The sequence below is a fragment of the Dasypus novemcinctus genome, chromosome 1, assembly GCF_030445035.2.
Source record: "Dasypus novemcinctus isolate mDasNov1 chromosome 1, mDasNov1.1.hap2, whole genome shotgun sequence".
Lineage (NCBI taxonomy): Eukaryota > Metazoa > Chordata > Mammalia > Cingulata > Dasypodidae > Dasypus > Dasypus novemcinctus.
Window position 1 is genome coordinate 185,042,130 of NC_080673.1, and position 12,292 is coordinate 185,054,421.

Genomic DNA, 12,292 nt, shown 5'->3' on the forward strand with positions numbered 1-12,292 from the left:
AGGAAAACCTCTCTAACTATAAGGCCTTTGGGGTTCCACGCAAAAGATGGGGCCGAGGCATGTGGAAATCTGCCTTCCCCCCAGCAATTAGAGCGCATGAACCAATCAGCCCTGCTAAATTAGCATAGCCAGTAACCTGCTTGCACGTTGCCTCACAGTCTATAAAAGCTACTACACTTCCTCAATAAATCAGTCCTACACCATGAGCCTGCATCTCCAGAGTGGTTACTGTGTGTTGTCTTACTCTGTTCGTCCTTACCTCTTCAGGAGCGGAGCTGCTGGATGGCATCGCAACAGGTTTTGGAAAAGTGATTTTTGACTTTTGCTTTAAGCATTTTTTTTCACTTTTCTAGTACAGTCAACTTCAGTCTTCCTCTAAGATACTTAATGAGGAATCCTGAAACATTGAAAAGTCTCAGAAGCCCAAAATGTCAAAGGCCAATGCTACTGTGAACTGTAGTCCAATTTTTGCCTCTGAATTATGATTTCTGGAATAGGATCTCAATGCTTCTTTGTGAGTAATGGATGGTCTCAAAGTGAAATGTCCTCCTGTTGGTTTTTGGTTCTTTTTTTTTAAGATACTGGGGCTGTGAATTGAATCTAGAACCTGGTGTGTGGGAAGCTGGACCCCTGAGTTGGTTTTTCTGTTATTTTGCTTGTTGTTTATTTATTTATTTTTGTTTATTTTTAGGGGGCACTGGGAACCAAACTCAGGATCTCCCATGTGAGAAGCAGGGGCGCAACCACTTCAGCCACATCTGCTCTTTGCCATTGGTTTTTGTACCTTTATTTCTCTTTTTGGTACTCCATGCCAATTGAGGGTGATTTTCAGTTTTCCCCATTTTTATTATATAAAATGGTTTATCTTCTTTGTTCAATCAAATAATTTGATAGCAGGCCTCTGAGTTTCAATTTTAAGCTTTGAGCTCTACTTCGCATGTATCATGGGGTATATGACATATTATCAGGATTTAGTAACAGAACATATTTTACCACGTGAAGCCTATCAGGTATTAGTAAGGGGCACTGCCTAAACTGATGGGTATCCAGCTGACATTATAGATTTGATACAGTTTGCAAAACAATGACTTTATGGATCTGGTTCTCTGGAAGCTTTAGTCCTTCTTGAATCAGGCAGAAAAGTACCACTTTTCTGAAAAAATAGATAATGTGAAGCCTCAGTTTGAATCTTGGTTCTTCAATTTTCTAAATGTGTGTCCTTGGGAAAGTTACTTACCTTTTCTGTGCTTCAGTTTTTTTATTTGTATCCCATGAAAATAAAAATTCTTACCTTGGAAGGTTCTCACAAGATTTAGAGAAAATGCATATTAACTTTGGGCCACTTTTCTCCTTATTCATTCTGTCCTAGCCACACTGTTTTTGTTTGTTTGTTTGTTTTCTCTTGCTTGAACAGGAAAAATTCCTTCCTGTCTAAGCAAGGTCTTTTTTTTTTTTTAATGCTTTTCACCACTTCCACTTGTTCCCCTTATTATGAACAATATTAAGTCATTCATTTATGTAATAAATATTTATCGAGTGCCTTCTCTATGCCAACCATTGTTCCAGATGCTAGGGATATATCCATGTACAAAATAAATAAAGATACTTGCTTTTATGAATCTTACATTTTGATTAGGAGAGACAGTTTTAAATTAGTATGTTAGATGGTGATAAAGGCACCATATTACCTAGTCTTTTTTGACTAATACAGGTGGTTAGACAACTCATTGAAAAGATGACTTTTGAATAACTATTTTAATAAGATGTTAAATGAGGTAATGGAGTAGGCAGATTTTCATCGTAATATATCAGTTTTAAAATTGTTCTTCCTGGGGAGCAAATGTAGCTCAGTGGTTGAATGCCTGCTTCCCATGAATGAGGTTCAATACCTGGTACCTCCAAAAAAAATTACCCTTCCTCACTTTTTGCTTAATGCCATGAGATTTTAAAACCCCACAAGTCCAGGGACTGTATTTGTATTGCTTTCTACTGAATTTACAGCATATCTTTGTTAAATGAATAAATGAATGAACAAATATACAAATGATTGCAGTTCCAGTACTTCCTAAAACTGCTCTGATTTTTTTTTTCAGGATTCAAGTTCTCTTGGACCCAACTAATTTTAAGTACCAGAACATCTTATTAGTTTTTGGTCAACTCATAGGTCACCTGTATTGGGCCTGGCCACCAGTGTTCCAATCACCTGTGGCCAAAAAAGCTAAGACTTATTGTAGAAAAAATGTTGTCTATGGAAGACAATTAAAAAAAGGATCATATGTGTGTCTACAATGGGCCAGGCTTCATACAAGACACTTTAAAGACATTGGGTACTTATCATTATTTCTATTTTACACGTGCAGGTACTGAGTCTCTTAAACTTGCTCAAGGGTCCATGCACAGAGCTGGTGTACAAACACTTTTGACATTTCTACTGTACTAAACCTTAAGTTTCCTTTGCATGTGTTTGTTCTATTTAAGGTATCCTTGCTCCCTTTCTACCTGGCATAAATAGAACACTTGAAAGTCACTACTACTGTCAATATTAGAGACATGTCAATTGCTGTCATTTAGCCAGAATGTTGCTTTGAAGTACCTATATAATATTATACAACATATCATGCTCTCATCCATAGCAGCAACATTTAAGCCAGGGGCATGTGGCTTGTGCAAATCCCCAAAGCCATTAGCTGAAATACCAGGACCAGAAGGTTGAAGAATTAACCAGCAAACCCAATATGGTTTCAACTCTGCATGGCAGAGGCCACTCTGCACGGGATGACTATTTTCATTCAAGGCAAATGTATGCCGACATTCAGCTTTCTGTTCCTGAGCTTGCTGGGCATGTTGTCTTCTCAGTGTGGATTGGATGAGGGAAGTGAGAAGCAAACAGCAAATTCTTGGCAGCCACAGACAGGCAGGCAACAGTTGAGGAAGGGAGGAGAAGCACTGTCAGAGGACTGCGGAGAAGTCCTTTGACTCTAATGATGTTTTTGCCATTTTTTTCAGTCATCAGTCTGCTGTTTACAAGTACATTCTTGATAAGCTAAGAGTGATAAGGACTATTAAGAATGAAGAGGCTAGAAGTGGTCACCTAATTGACTCTAACTTAATCTTGATTGGCACTACCATAGCCAAATTTTTAGCAGTTGAGTTACTTCAAGTAACAGAAGCCGCCAAGTTACAATAAAACCCATTTGAATGGTCAGGTGATTAAGGTAATTCATAATTCTATACAACACTAAGGTTTTGAGTTAGAGTAGGCTTAAAAAAAGGTTTGCTACCTTTATTTTTCTCTGTTTATTTTCTATAGTGTTGGCTTAATCTAAAGGCTGATTTTCATCCTTTTCACAAAATGGTTGTCAATAACTCCCAAGCCACATGTTTCTTGGTTCAAGAATAGAAAATACCCATCTCTGTAGTCTTCTCAGAAAAGCAAAGTAGATCATCTCCCAAAAGCCACAGCCCAGCTATTCTCTGGCATCATTTGCTCCATGTATGAATGAATCGCATGCCTATTCCCAACCCAGTTCTTACAGCCAAATGAGTGGGCTTTGCTGATTAGCTTAAGCTAATTAAGAATTACCCTTGGAACAGAGGATGGATTCATTGACAAGCTTAAAGTGGGGGAAACAGTACTTTTCCAGAACTCCTGTAAACTATGGTTTTTGGAATGCAAAATATACAGGGTAGCCACATCAGGTCATCTGTGGCCCTTGCCAAATATCAGCTGGATTATTGCCATAATCTCCTCACTTAGCTCCCCTTTCCATCTTTCCCCCTTTTGTCTGTCTTGGATACTTTGTCTGATGACAACAAAATAAAATGTAAGTGGCTCACATGGCATACATAGGTCTTTATGAACTGCTTCCTAACTGCTTTCTAGTTTTGTTTCTATGCCTCCTTCACAATGAACCAAAACACTTTTGCAGCCTTTGACACCTGACTAATTCTTCATCATTCTGCAGGGTTCAGCTCCAGCATCATTGCCCAGTGGAAACCTTTCATGACCTTTTATCCACTTGGGCTAGGTTCCTCTACTCTGTTATTTCAAGACAATCTGAGTCCATTCTCAATCACAGAAAAAATCATACTGCACTGATTTGCTTGTTCTTCCTCCTCAAGAATGTGAGCTCCCTGAAGGAAAGGTCCACAGCCCTGTATGCTTTGTGCCTGGGGTTCTACACCATAGGACATAGCGTAAGCATTCAGTCCCTTATAACACCTTTACTGAGTGATCCCAATTTGCCAGAAACTCTGCTAAGTAGTGGGGATGAAGTGTGGGCAGGAAACATGTTAAAACCCTGGTCCTTTCAAACATTCACAGAGCTTGTTAATTAAAGTAATGAATGAAGGAATGTGGAAAGGAATATGAGGCATCCTCCAGCATCCAAAGTGGTATGTTTTTCTCTTGCTGGGCTGCATTTTCATGAGGTATAAAATAAGAAGCTCGCCAATGTTAAACATAAAAATAAATAATTCTATTTTCACTTTATTCCACCTACTCTCTCATAGTTAATTTGCCTAACAAATGTAGGGGAGGCCTTCATATTCACCTAGAAATATCCATGGAAATACATAGAGAAGCAGCAACCACGGCAATTCCTTATGAAAGTCAAAATGTTGTTCCATTCCTTTAAGCAGGTTCAGTATTTAACCGTGGGTAGCCCTTCCCTAGAGTACTGGGTTGATTTTACTGGGTAAGAATCAAAAAGCACATTTAATAACAACTACTCATTCCAATACTGAAAAAAAGAGTAATATATTAAGTAGAAATTTAGTGAATTTAGTACCAACCTAAATCTTACCTTGCTCTTCTGCCAATGTTTTATTTCAATTCCCTGCCAAATAAACTTCCACCTAATTTTTAACTAATATTTAATGTTGGAAAACTCTTGGGACATAATTTGTATTAGTATCAATGATATATTAACCTAATTAATTAAAAGCTAGCTTATAATTAAGAAAGCAAATGAACAAAGAACACTTTCATGATGCAGGGGCCTCAATTTATTGTCATTTTTTTTTTTCCTTTTTTTTGCTCACTTGCTAATTTTCAGAATTCAATAATCTGTACTGGGTATCCTAGTCATTAGTATGAATTAGCAACACTCCACTGTAATTCACTGTAATTCACCAGAGACTGAGCTTTGATAAATGCAGAAAGGGCTTTAAAGGGGATCAGTGCCATGAAGTCAAATTGCAGGGAATTCTCAGATTTCTTCCATTTCCCCACCATGTCTTCTCTACCACCTCGTAAAAGCAAAACAAAACAAAAAATAAGTGAAATCCTTTAAAAATCTAAATCTGAAGCTCAGTTTTAATAAAGTTAACATTAATAAAGAGTTTGGATGATTAGAATAAGGACTTCTAATCAATCCAGTCAGATAAGATCACAGTCATAATTGCATTGGCTGTTATTATTTCCTTTTCATTTACTTATACCGAATGGAAAATAAAATCTTGAGATGTCTACAAATGGAAATGAAAATAATGGTTTTCAGTGATAATTTGATAGGAAGTAATTGGCCACCTGAAGAGAAAAACCCTCATCTTGGAAATAATTACAAATAATTGGTTACTACAAGATTGGGCCATAATTGACACACTCAGTACAATAAATACTCTTAACTAAATGTGGTAACAGAGGTTTGATGGTGTTAGCAACCATGTAAATCAGAGGGAACAAAACTGTTCATTGACTGGCTATTTGTGGTCTACCTTTGGCCCATGGATATGATTTATTTGATCAAAATTATTTTAATATGTTTTAATTAGTTATCAACTCTTAAAAATTGGGAGATTGTATATACAGATCTAGATTTCTCGTTTTCCTCTTGAAAAATGGGAAATCAGGCAATCCTGGGCTCATTTCCCCACAATGGCAACAGTTGTATAGAATTGGAAAATATACATACTGGATACCCATAGCCCTACCTGATCTATCTCATGCATTTAGAAGCCAGTTTGGCCCTTGTGGAGGTTGGAGCTTATGACTCCAGCTCTGATAGAATGGAGTTTTCCTAATTCAACTTCACGATTCAGAAATAATGAATCAGTAACAATTTCTCCATTCTTTTATTCACTCTGAGAGTAGGATGAGTGAGCATGCTCATAAGAAAATGGATTCGCAGGCAATTTTAATAGAATAAAGGTAAGTTGACAATAAGCATATGAAAAATATTCATCTTCACTAGACATAAATGTAAATTTCAAACATGTAAACAAAATAACAATGAAATATATTATTAGTTGCCTTTTAAACAGGAAAATAATTTTTAAATGATAGTACCTATTGTTTCCAAAGTTCTGGGAAAAAGGTATGAAAATAAATTGGTTCATCTTGTCTGGAAGGAAATATTACTTGTATCAAAAGTCTTTAAGTGTAGAAAGAGTTTGAACTGGTAATACCATTAGATGATTGGAATTTGTTATTTGGAAATAATTACAGGTATACCTAAATAATTAGTTAAATGCCATAGCACTGTATTACATTTAAAAATATAATAATAATGAGAAAATTAAATTCTTAACCAGTGTATCAGATCAATTCTCAAATATCCATAGTGTAGAACTATCATGCAGTCACTTGAACTGATCTTGTGGGAGAATATTTAATGATACAGAAGTATGTCTCCAGCATAATTTTAGTTTGATATATAATCCTATTTCTATGTGTACACAGCACAATAGACATAGACATTAGACATTGAATAGCACAGTTCCACACAATGCCATTGGATTCTATTGTTAACCATGTATATCTGTGTGGTAGAAATATAGATGATTTTTAAAAAATTGTGCTTGTTTGTATTTTCAAAATTTACTTCAATGAATGTGTATAATTTTTTAATTAATGAAAATATAAGTGAACATCTTAAAACTAGCTGAAAATTATTTCCCGCAAACTCAAACAATCTCATTTAAATGGCATAATCCTACATTATGGTCACTTAAAAGAATCAGGAGTTATTAAAAACCAAGCTTCTATCACATCCTACTTGGACCATGGCAGTAGATTCCTAACTGGTCATCTCATTGCATGGCTTAAATCTCCTCAATGGATTTCAGTGCATTGAAATAAATTCTAAATAGCATATAAGACCCCATATGAACTGGTTCCTTGTGAAGCTTTTAAATTTTATTTCATGACACTATCCTTCCCTCTTGTCAAATACTTATTATTTCTCCAACAAACTAAAATATTTCTGCCTTAGGGACTTTGTACCAGCTTTTAGTACAAAAAAAAAGTTTTTCACTTTCTTTCCCTAAGCTAAGCTCTTTGCATAACCAGATCTTTCTCTTCCCATTTCTCAGCTCAATCGTCACTTCATGAAACAAGCTTATGGATCCCAGTATCTAAAGTAGCCATATCTGACCAAAACTCTCTGTGGCATCAGCCTGGGCTAAAGCCTGTAGGGATTTTCTCATTGCAACTGTTTTCTAGCATATTTATCGTATAACAGCCTTTAAACACTGGTTATTTGTTTAAATTGTTTTTTCAGCCAAGAGTGAAAACTTCATGATGGTAGAGACCTGCTTGGTTTGTTCACGATTAGATTCCCAGTAGGGAGAAAGATGTTTCACATGTTCAATGTGATTTTAAAGAAAAGAAAATTTCGCTTCCAAAAATAGAAGGGTTTTCATGAGACTATGCATATGTGGCCTCATACATAGCAGAAACTGAAGGACAGTTCCAGATTCAAGGTGAAGAGCTCAGGAGTGGGAGTTAGGCACCTCTGCCCTTTGCTCAGTTCTTAGTGTGGGTAGCCATTTTCCTCTTAGCAGCTGCCTCTACTCTTTCATCTTTGGTTTCAGACCCCCCACTAGTTCTCTATGTTTCTCTGTCTTCAGATCTTCTGCTGACTCATTTCTCATATTTTGAATTTGCATATAATACATCACAGTTAGGGATTGCTGTAAAACAAAATGATGATACTAGCATTATGATAATTTTTTCAGGTAGTTTCAAAATACCTTTATTAATAAAAGTATTAATGTCAGTATTTTAATAAAAAACTGAGATATGATTACACTCAACTTTGATTCCATTGCTACACAATCTAAATATAATGCAAGCCTATATATATTTGTGTGTGTGTATGTATATATATATACTTTTTTTGTGATAATAAACTTTGCTTTAAATAAGGTTTAGATTTACGAAAAATTATACTGAAAGTATAGGGAATTTCCATATAATACCCCCCCACACACCCACACACATAGTTTCCCCTGTTATTATCTTACATTAATGTATACATTGTTACAATTGATGAACTAACATTGAAGCATTGCTACTAACCAAAGTCTATAGTTTATATTATGTTTTACATTTTGTGCTGTACATTTTTATAGACTTTGACAAGTGTATCATGTCATGTGACCTTCATTGTAGTATCATAAAGAACAATTTCACTACCTTAAAAATGCTCTTAAAATTCTCCCTTCCTTCTGAACGCCTGGCAACCACTGTCTTTATATCAGTGTTACACAAGATAGTAACTACAATAACAATAAATCTATTTTGGGTCCCTAGTTGTCCTCCCCCTTATGTTTGTCCATTCCTTGATCTTGAGGGATCTGGGATGATGTCTTCTCTGATTCCTTTAGGCTGAGAAGGGACTTAGATATTATATGTCTCAGAGAATTAAAACTTTGGACTGTTCATATGGTGGTTGTGCCCTGAATCCTAGCAGAGTTTCAGTCAGCTTCTACTCTGCAGTTCTTTGGGCTTGCCCTGGACAACTGAAAAAATGATGATGAAGGACGAGTCCCGTCCCAAAAGAAATAGGGAGTATCTACAACTGTGAGCAAAACAATTCCTTCCATCTGCCCCATAATATGCACATACATACTTTTAAATTTTCCAGTAGCCACATAAAAGAAGGTAAAAGGAAACAGGTGGAATATATTTTAATAATAAATTTTATTTAAACAAATATATACAAAATATTTTTTAAACATGTAGCCATTAAAAAATATTGACATCTTTTTCATTCTTTTAATCACAGTTTTTGAAGTCCAGCGGATTTCAATTTGGACTAGCTGCATTGCAAATGTTCAATAGCTACATATAATGGTTACTCAATTGAGTAGCATAGTTCTCCATGTTGCCCTTGGATTCTAGTGTACTTGAGAAAGGACCGAGGTTATTTGGTCCTTTAGACTTGAGTATCTCCAGAGAAGATGGCTGGGTACATGGTCCTTGTTAAGATAAATAACAGTATTCATAGTGCTAGAAGGATGACAAAAATGAGATCGTAAGAAATGGATAGAGATTTGTGAAGGTAAAGGAGAGAAAAGAAGAGAGAACATGGCACTGGGCAAAGGGAGGTGGTTGGGCTCTAGAGAAAAACCTGGAAATTGTGACTGGGAGAAGCTCCCCACCTTCCCCTGTCCTTTATTCTCCCAAACCCCTTATTTCACCATCCTAATCTTTTCCTTAAAAGGGGTCTGCTACTATTCTAAGCCAACCCCCCCCCCCCCCAGGGCACCTGGAACTAACTAGGAACCCAAATTCATCCTGGAGGGATATGTAAATGAAAAAATTACCAGTGTTTATGTACTTAAAAGTAGCATGGTGTAATTAACGTGCATAATAAAATTGACAATACCATTACTGTTAATACTTGCAGCCACCCTAGATTCTTTCTTATTTCAACTCTTATTTGTTATTTCTCAGGAACAATTTCCATCTGCATTTCTTCATTTGAATTCCCTAGTGAGAAAATCTGGCTGTCCCTCTTTTTACATGTGACCAAATACCCCATTGTTAGCCTGTCTCTGGATGGACAATCTTTTTTTTTTTTTTAATTTAATTTAATTTTTAAAATTTAGTTGTCTTTTTTTTGAAGAGATCATCCAACAGTCAACAACCTATGTCCAAGAGAGGCTTTTTGATCTCCACAGAGCTGTGGATAGGCAGGCACAGTAAATTATATTTTTAGTATGATCAAAGTGGGCAAGGTGGGTGGCCAGTAGTCTGGTTGCTTTACTTTTTGCAAGCCAATGTAGAGTAGTAGATGAGAGCATGGCCTGGTAGAAAAGACTGCCTGGGCTCACATCTTGGTTCCATTAAGAGCCCATTGATTGAACTCAGACAAATGTTTTAACCCCTCTGCAAATCTATCATCAGTATAATGGAGACACCAACAGTATCCATTGCTTAGTTTGTTGAAGATTAACTGAGATAATATATGCAAATTTCTTCAAACAGAGTCTGGCCACTAATAAGTGCTATAAGTTATTACCTTTATTTTCCTCTCATTTATGCAGAGCTAACCATATAGTTGGTACTGTACTATGTCTTGTTAATCTTCCCCCAAACTATGATCAATGGGTATTTTGATCCCCACACCACCTAGATGGCAACCAGGGCTAATGAGGGTTAAATTTTTTTTTTTAAATCACACAGAAAGGGAAGTGGACTTGGCCCAGTGGTTAGGACGTCCGTTTACCACACAGGAGGTCCGTGGTTCAAACCCCGGGCCTCCTTGACCTGTGTGGAGCTGGCCCACGCACAGTGCTGATGCACTCAAGGAGTGCCCTGCCATGCAGGGTTGTCCCCCATGTAAGGAAGCCCCATCCACAAGGAGTGCACTCCATAAGGAGAGCTGCCCAGCGTTAAAGAAAGAGCAGCCTGCCCAGGAATTGTGCTGCACACACGGAGAGCTGACACAACAAGATGACGCAACAAAAAGAAACACAGATTCCCTTGCCACTGACAACAACAGAAGCAGACAAAGAAGAAGACGCAGCAAATAGACACAGAGAACAGATAACTCGGGTGGGGGGAGGGGAAGGGGAGATAAATAAAAATAAATATTAAAAAAAATATATATATATATAAATCACACAGAAAGTAAGTGGTAGGAGTGGGACCTAAAATGAAGACTGGCATGCCAAAGCCTAATTCCCTTGTTTTACTACAACTATTTCTATCCATGGATACCATATATAGTGAAAGAGCTGAGTATCAAGAGTCCACATACCTGGTGATTTTTTTATTCCAATATTATGTGGTTGTTTATCCCTGAGTAAGATCCACAGGTTTTGATTTGGTTTCCATGACGCATCAACTCTAACCCTGTTTCCCACTCATCGATGTGCTTTGCACTTAAAAAATCCAAGCGCTACCAATATATGTCTGCTCTGTGTGGTTGGATCCCACTTCCATGAAGTTGAAAAGGTATGATGTGATAAAAAAGTGTGTTCCAATTTGCTTTGTGCAGGATGGCTTGATTTCTCTTTGGGCCAAGGTCAGGTGTACAGCTCGAATAGCATAGCTCTAGACCCCAATGCAGAGGACCAGGCTCTTGTCCCAGGGTTCACAGGACAGTGATGGAATCAGCAGCAGCCTTACTGTCATTCTTTGTCTGCATAGCAGCCTTGAAATGGTTTACCTGGTTGGATCACTTGACCAGAATCCTCGTGAGTTTGCAAAATATTTTCTGTCATTCTTTGGCCCTTTGAAAGGAGATCCAACTTTTGAACTGTCCCCCCAAAGATATACTTTGCCTTTGGAGCTTTGTGGGAAAACACACACACACATACACACACACACCTGTGTAGAAAAGTAGGCATTTATCACATCTAAGGGTAGAGCCATTATAAACGTTGGTGCTGTTAAATTCTGAAAATCAGGGCTTGGAAGGGAATGCCTGCTCCACTGATTGCACTGTAACTGGTGCAGCTATAATAGGCTCCAGACGCCACTAGAATAGCAGATATCTGTGTGTGACTACAGAGGAATATATAAGAAAGAAAAGACAGATGGTGTACTTAGGTGCACTTAAGTCTGATTGCATGAGTTGATAATGAATGTTTAAATATGGCACTCCCATAAAATCAGATACCTGTAGACAATACTGGAATAACTACAGATTTGCTAGGGGAAAAAATGAAGTTGTGGATTCTAATTTTTGTTTTTGTCATTATAATGATTGCCTATTTACTTGTATGGGGATTTTCATAACTTTCTCAGAACCTAATCATAAAACAAAAAACACAATCAGTAGCATAGAAAACAGATTCTTACAAATGCAAGGAAACTTGGAGATCATTGCAAAGGAGGTGTGGAAACTCATGACCAGAGAGGGGAAATGTCAAAGGTCAGGCAGCTGTTAGTGATAGGGTGAGGATTAAGAGCCAAATGAAATAGCTTCTTGCTCAGTTATCTTGCCACCACAAAGCACCATGCTTTCTTCCCAAGAGAACTGTAGTATAAGAAGTTTAAGCCAAGCAAAAATAGTAAGCAAAACACAACCAAAATTGTTCAAAAAGGTTTTGACTT

At 37.1% G+C, this 12,292-nt stretch overlaps 1 pseudogene; it reads left to right on the forward strand.

Moving 5' to 3' along the window:
- The first annotated feature begins 202 nt into the window (after positions 1-202).
- LOC131279823 (actin-related protein 2/3 complex subunit 2-like) overlaps positions 203-12,292 on the forward strand; it is a 38,098-nt pseudogene continuing 26,008 nt past the window's right edge.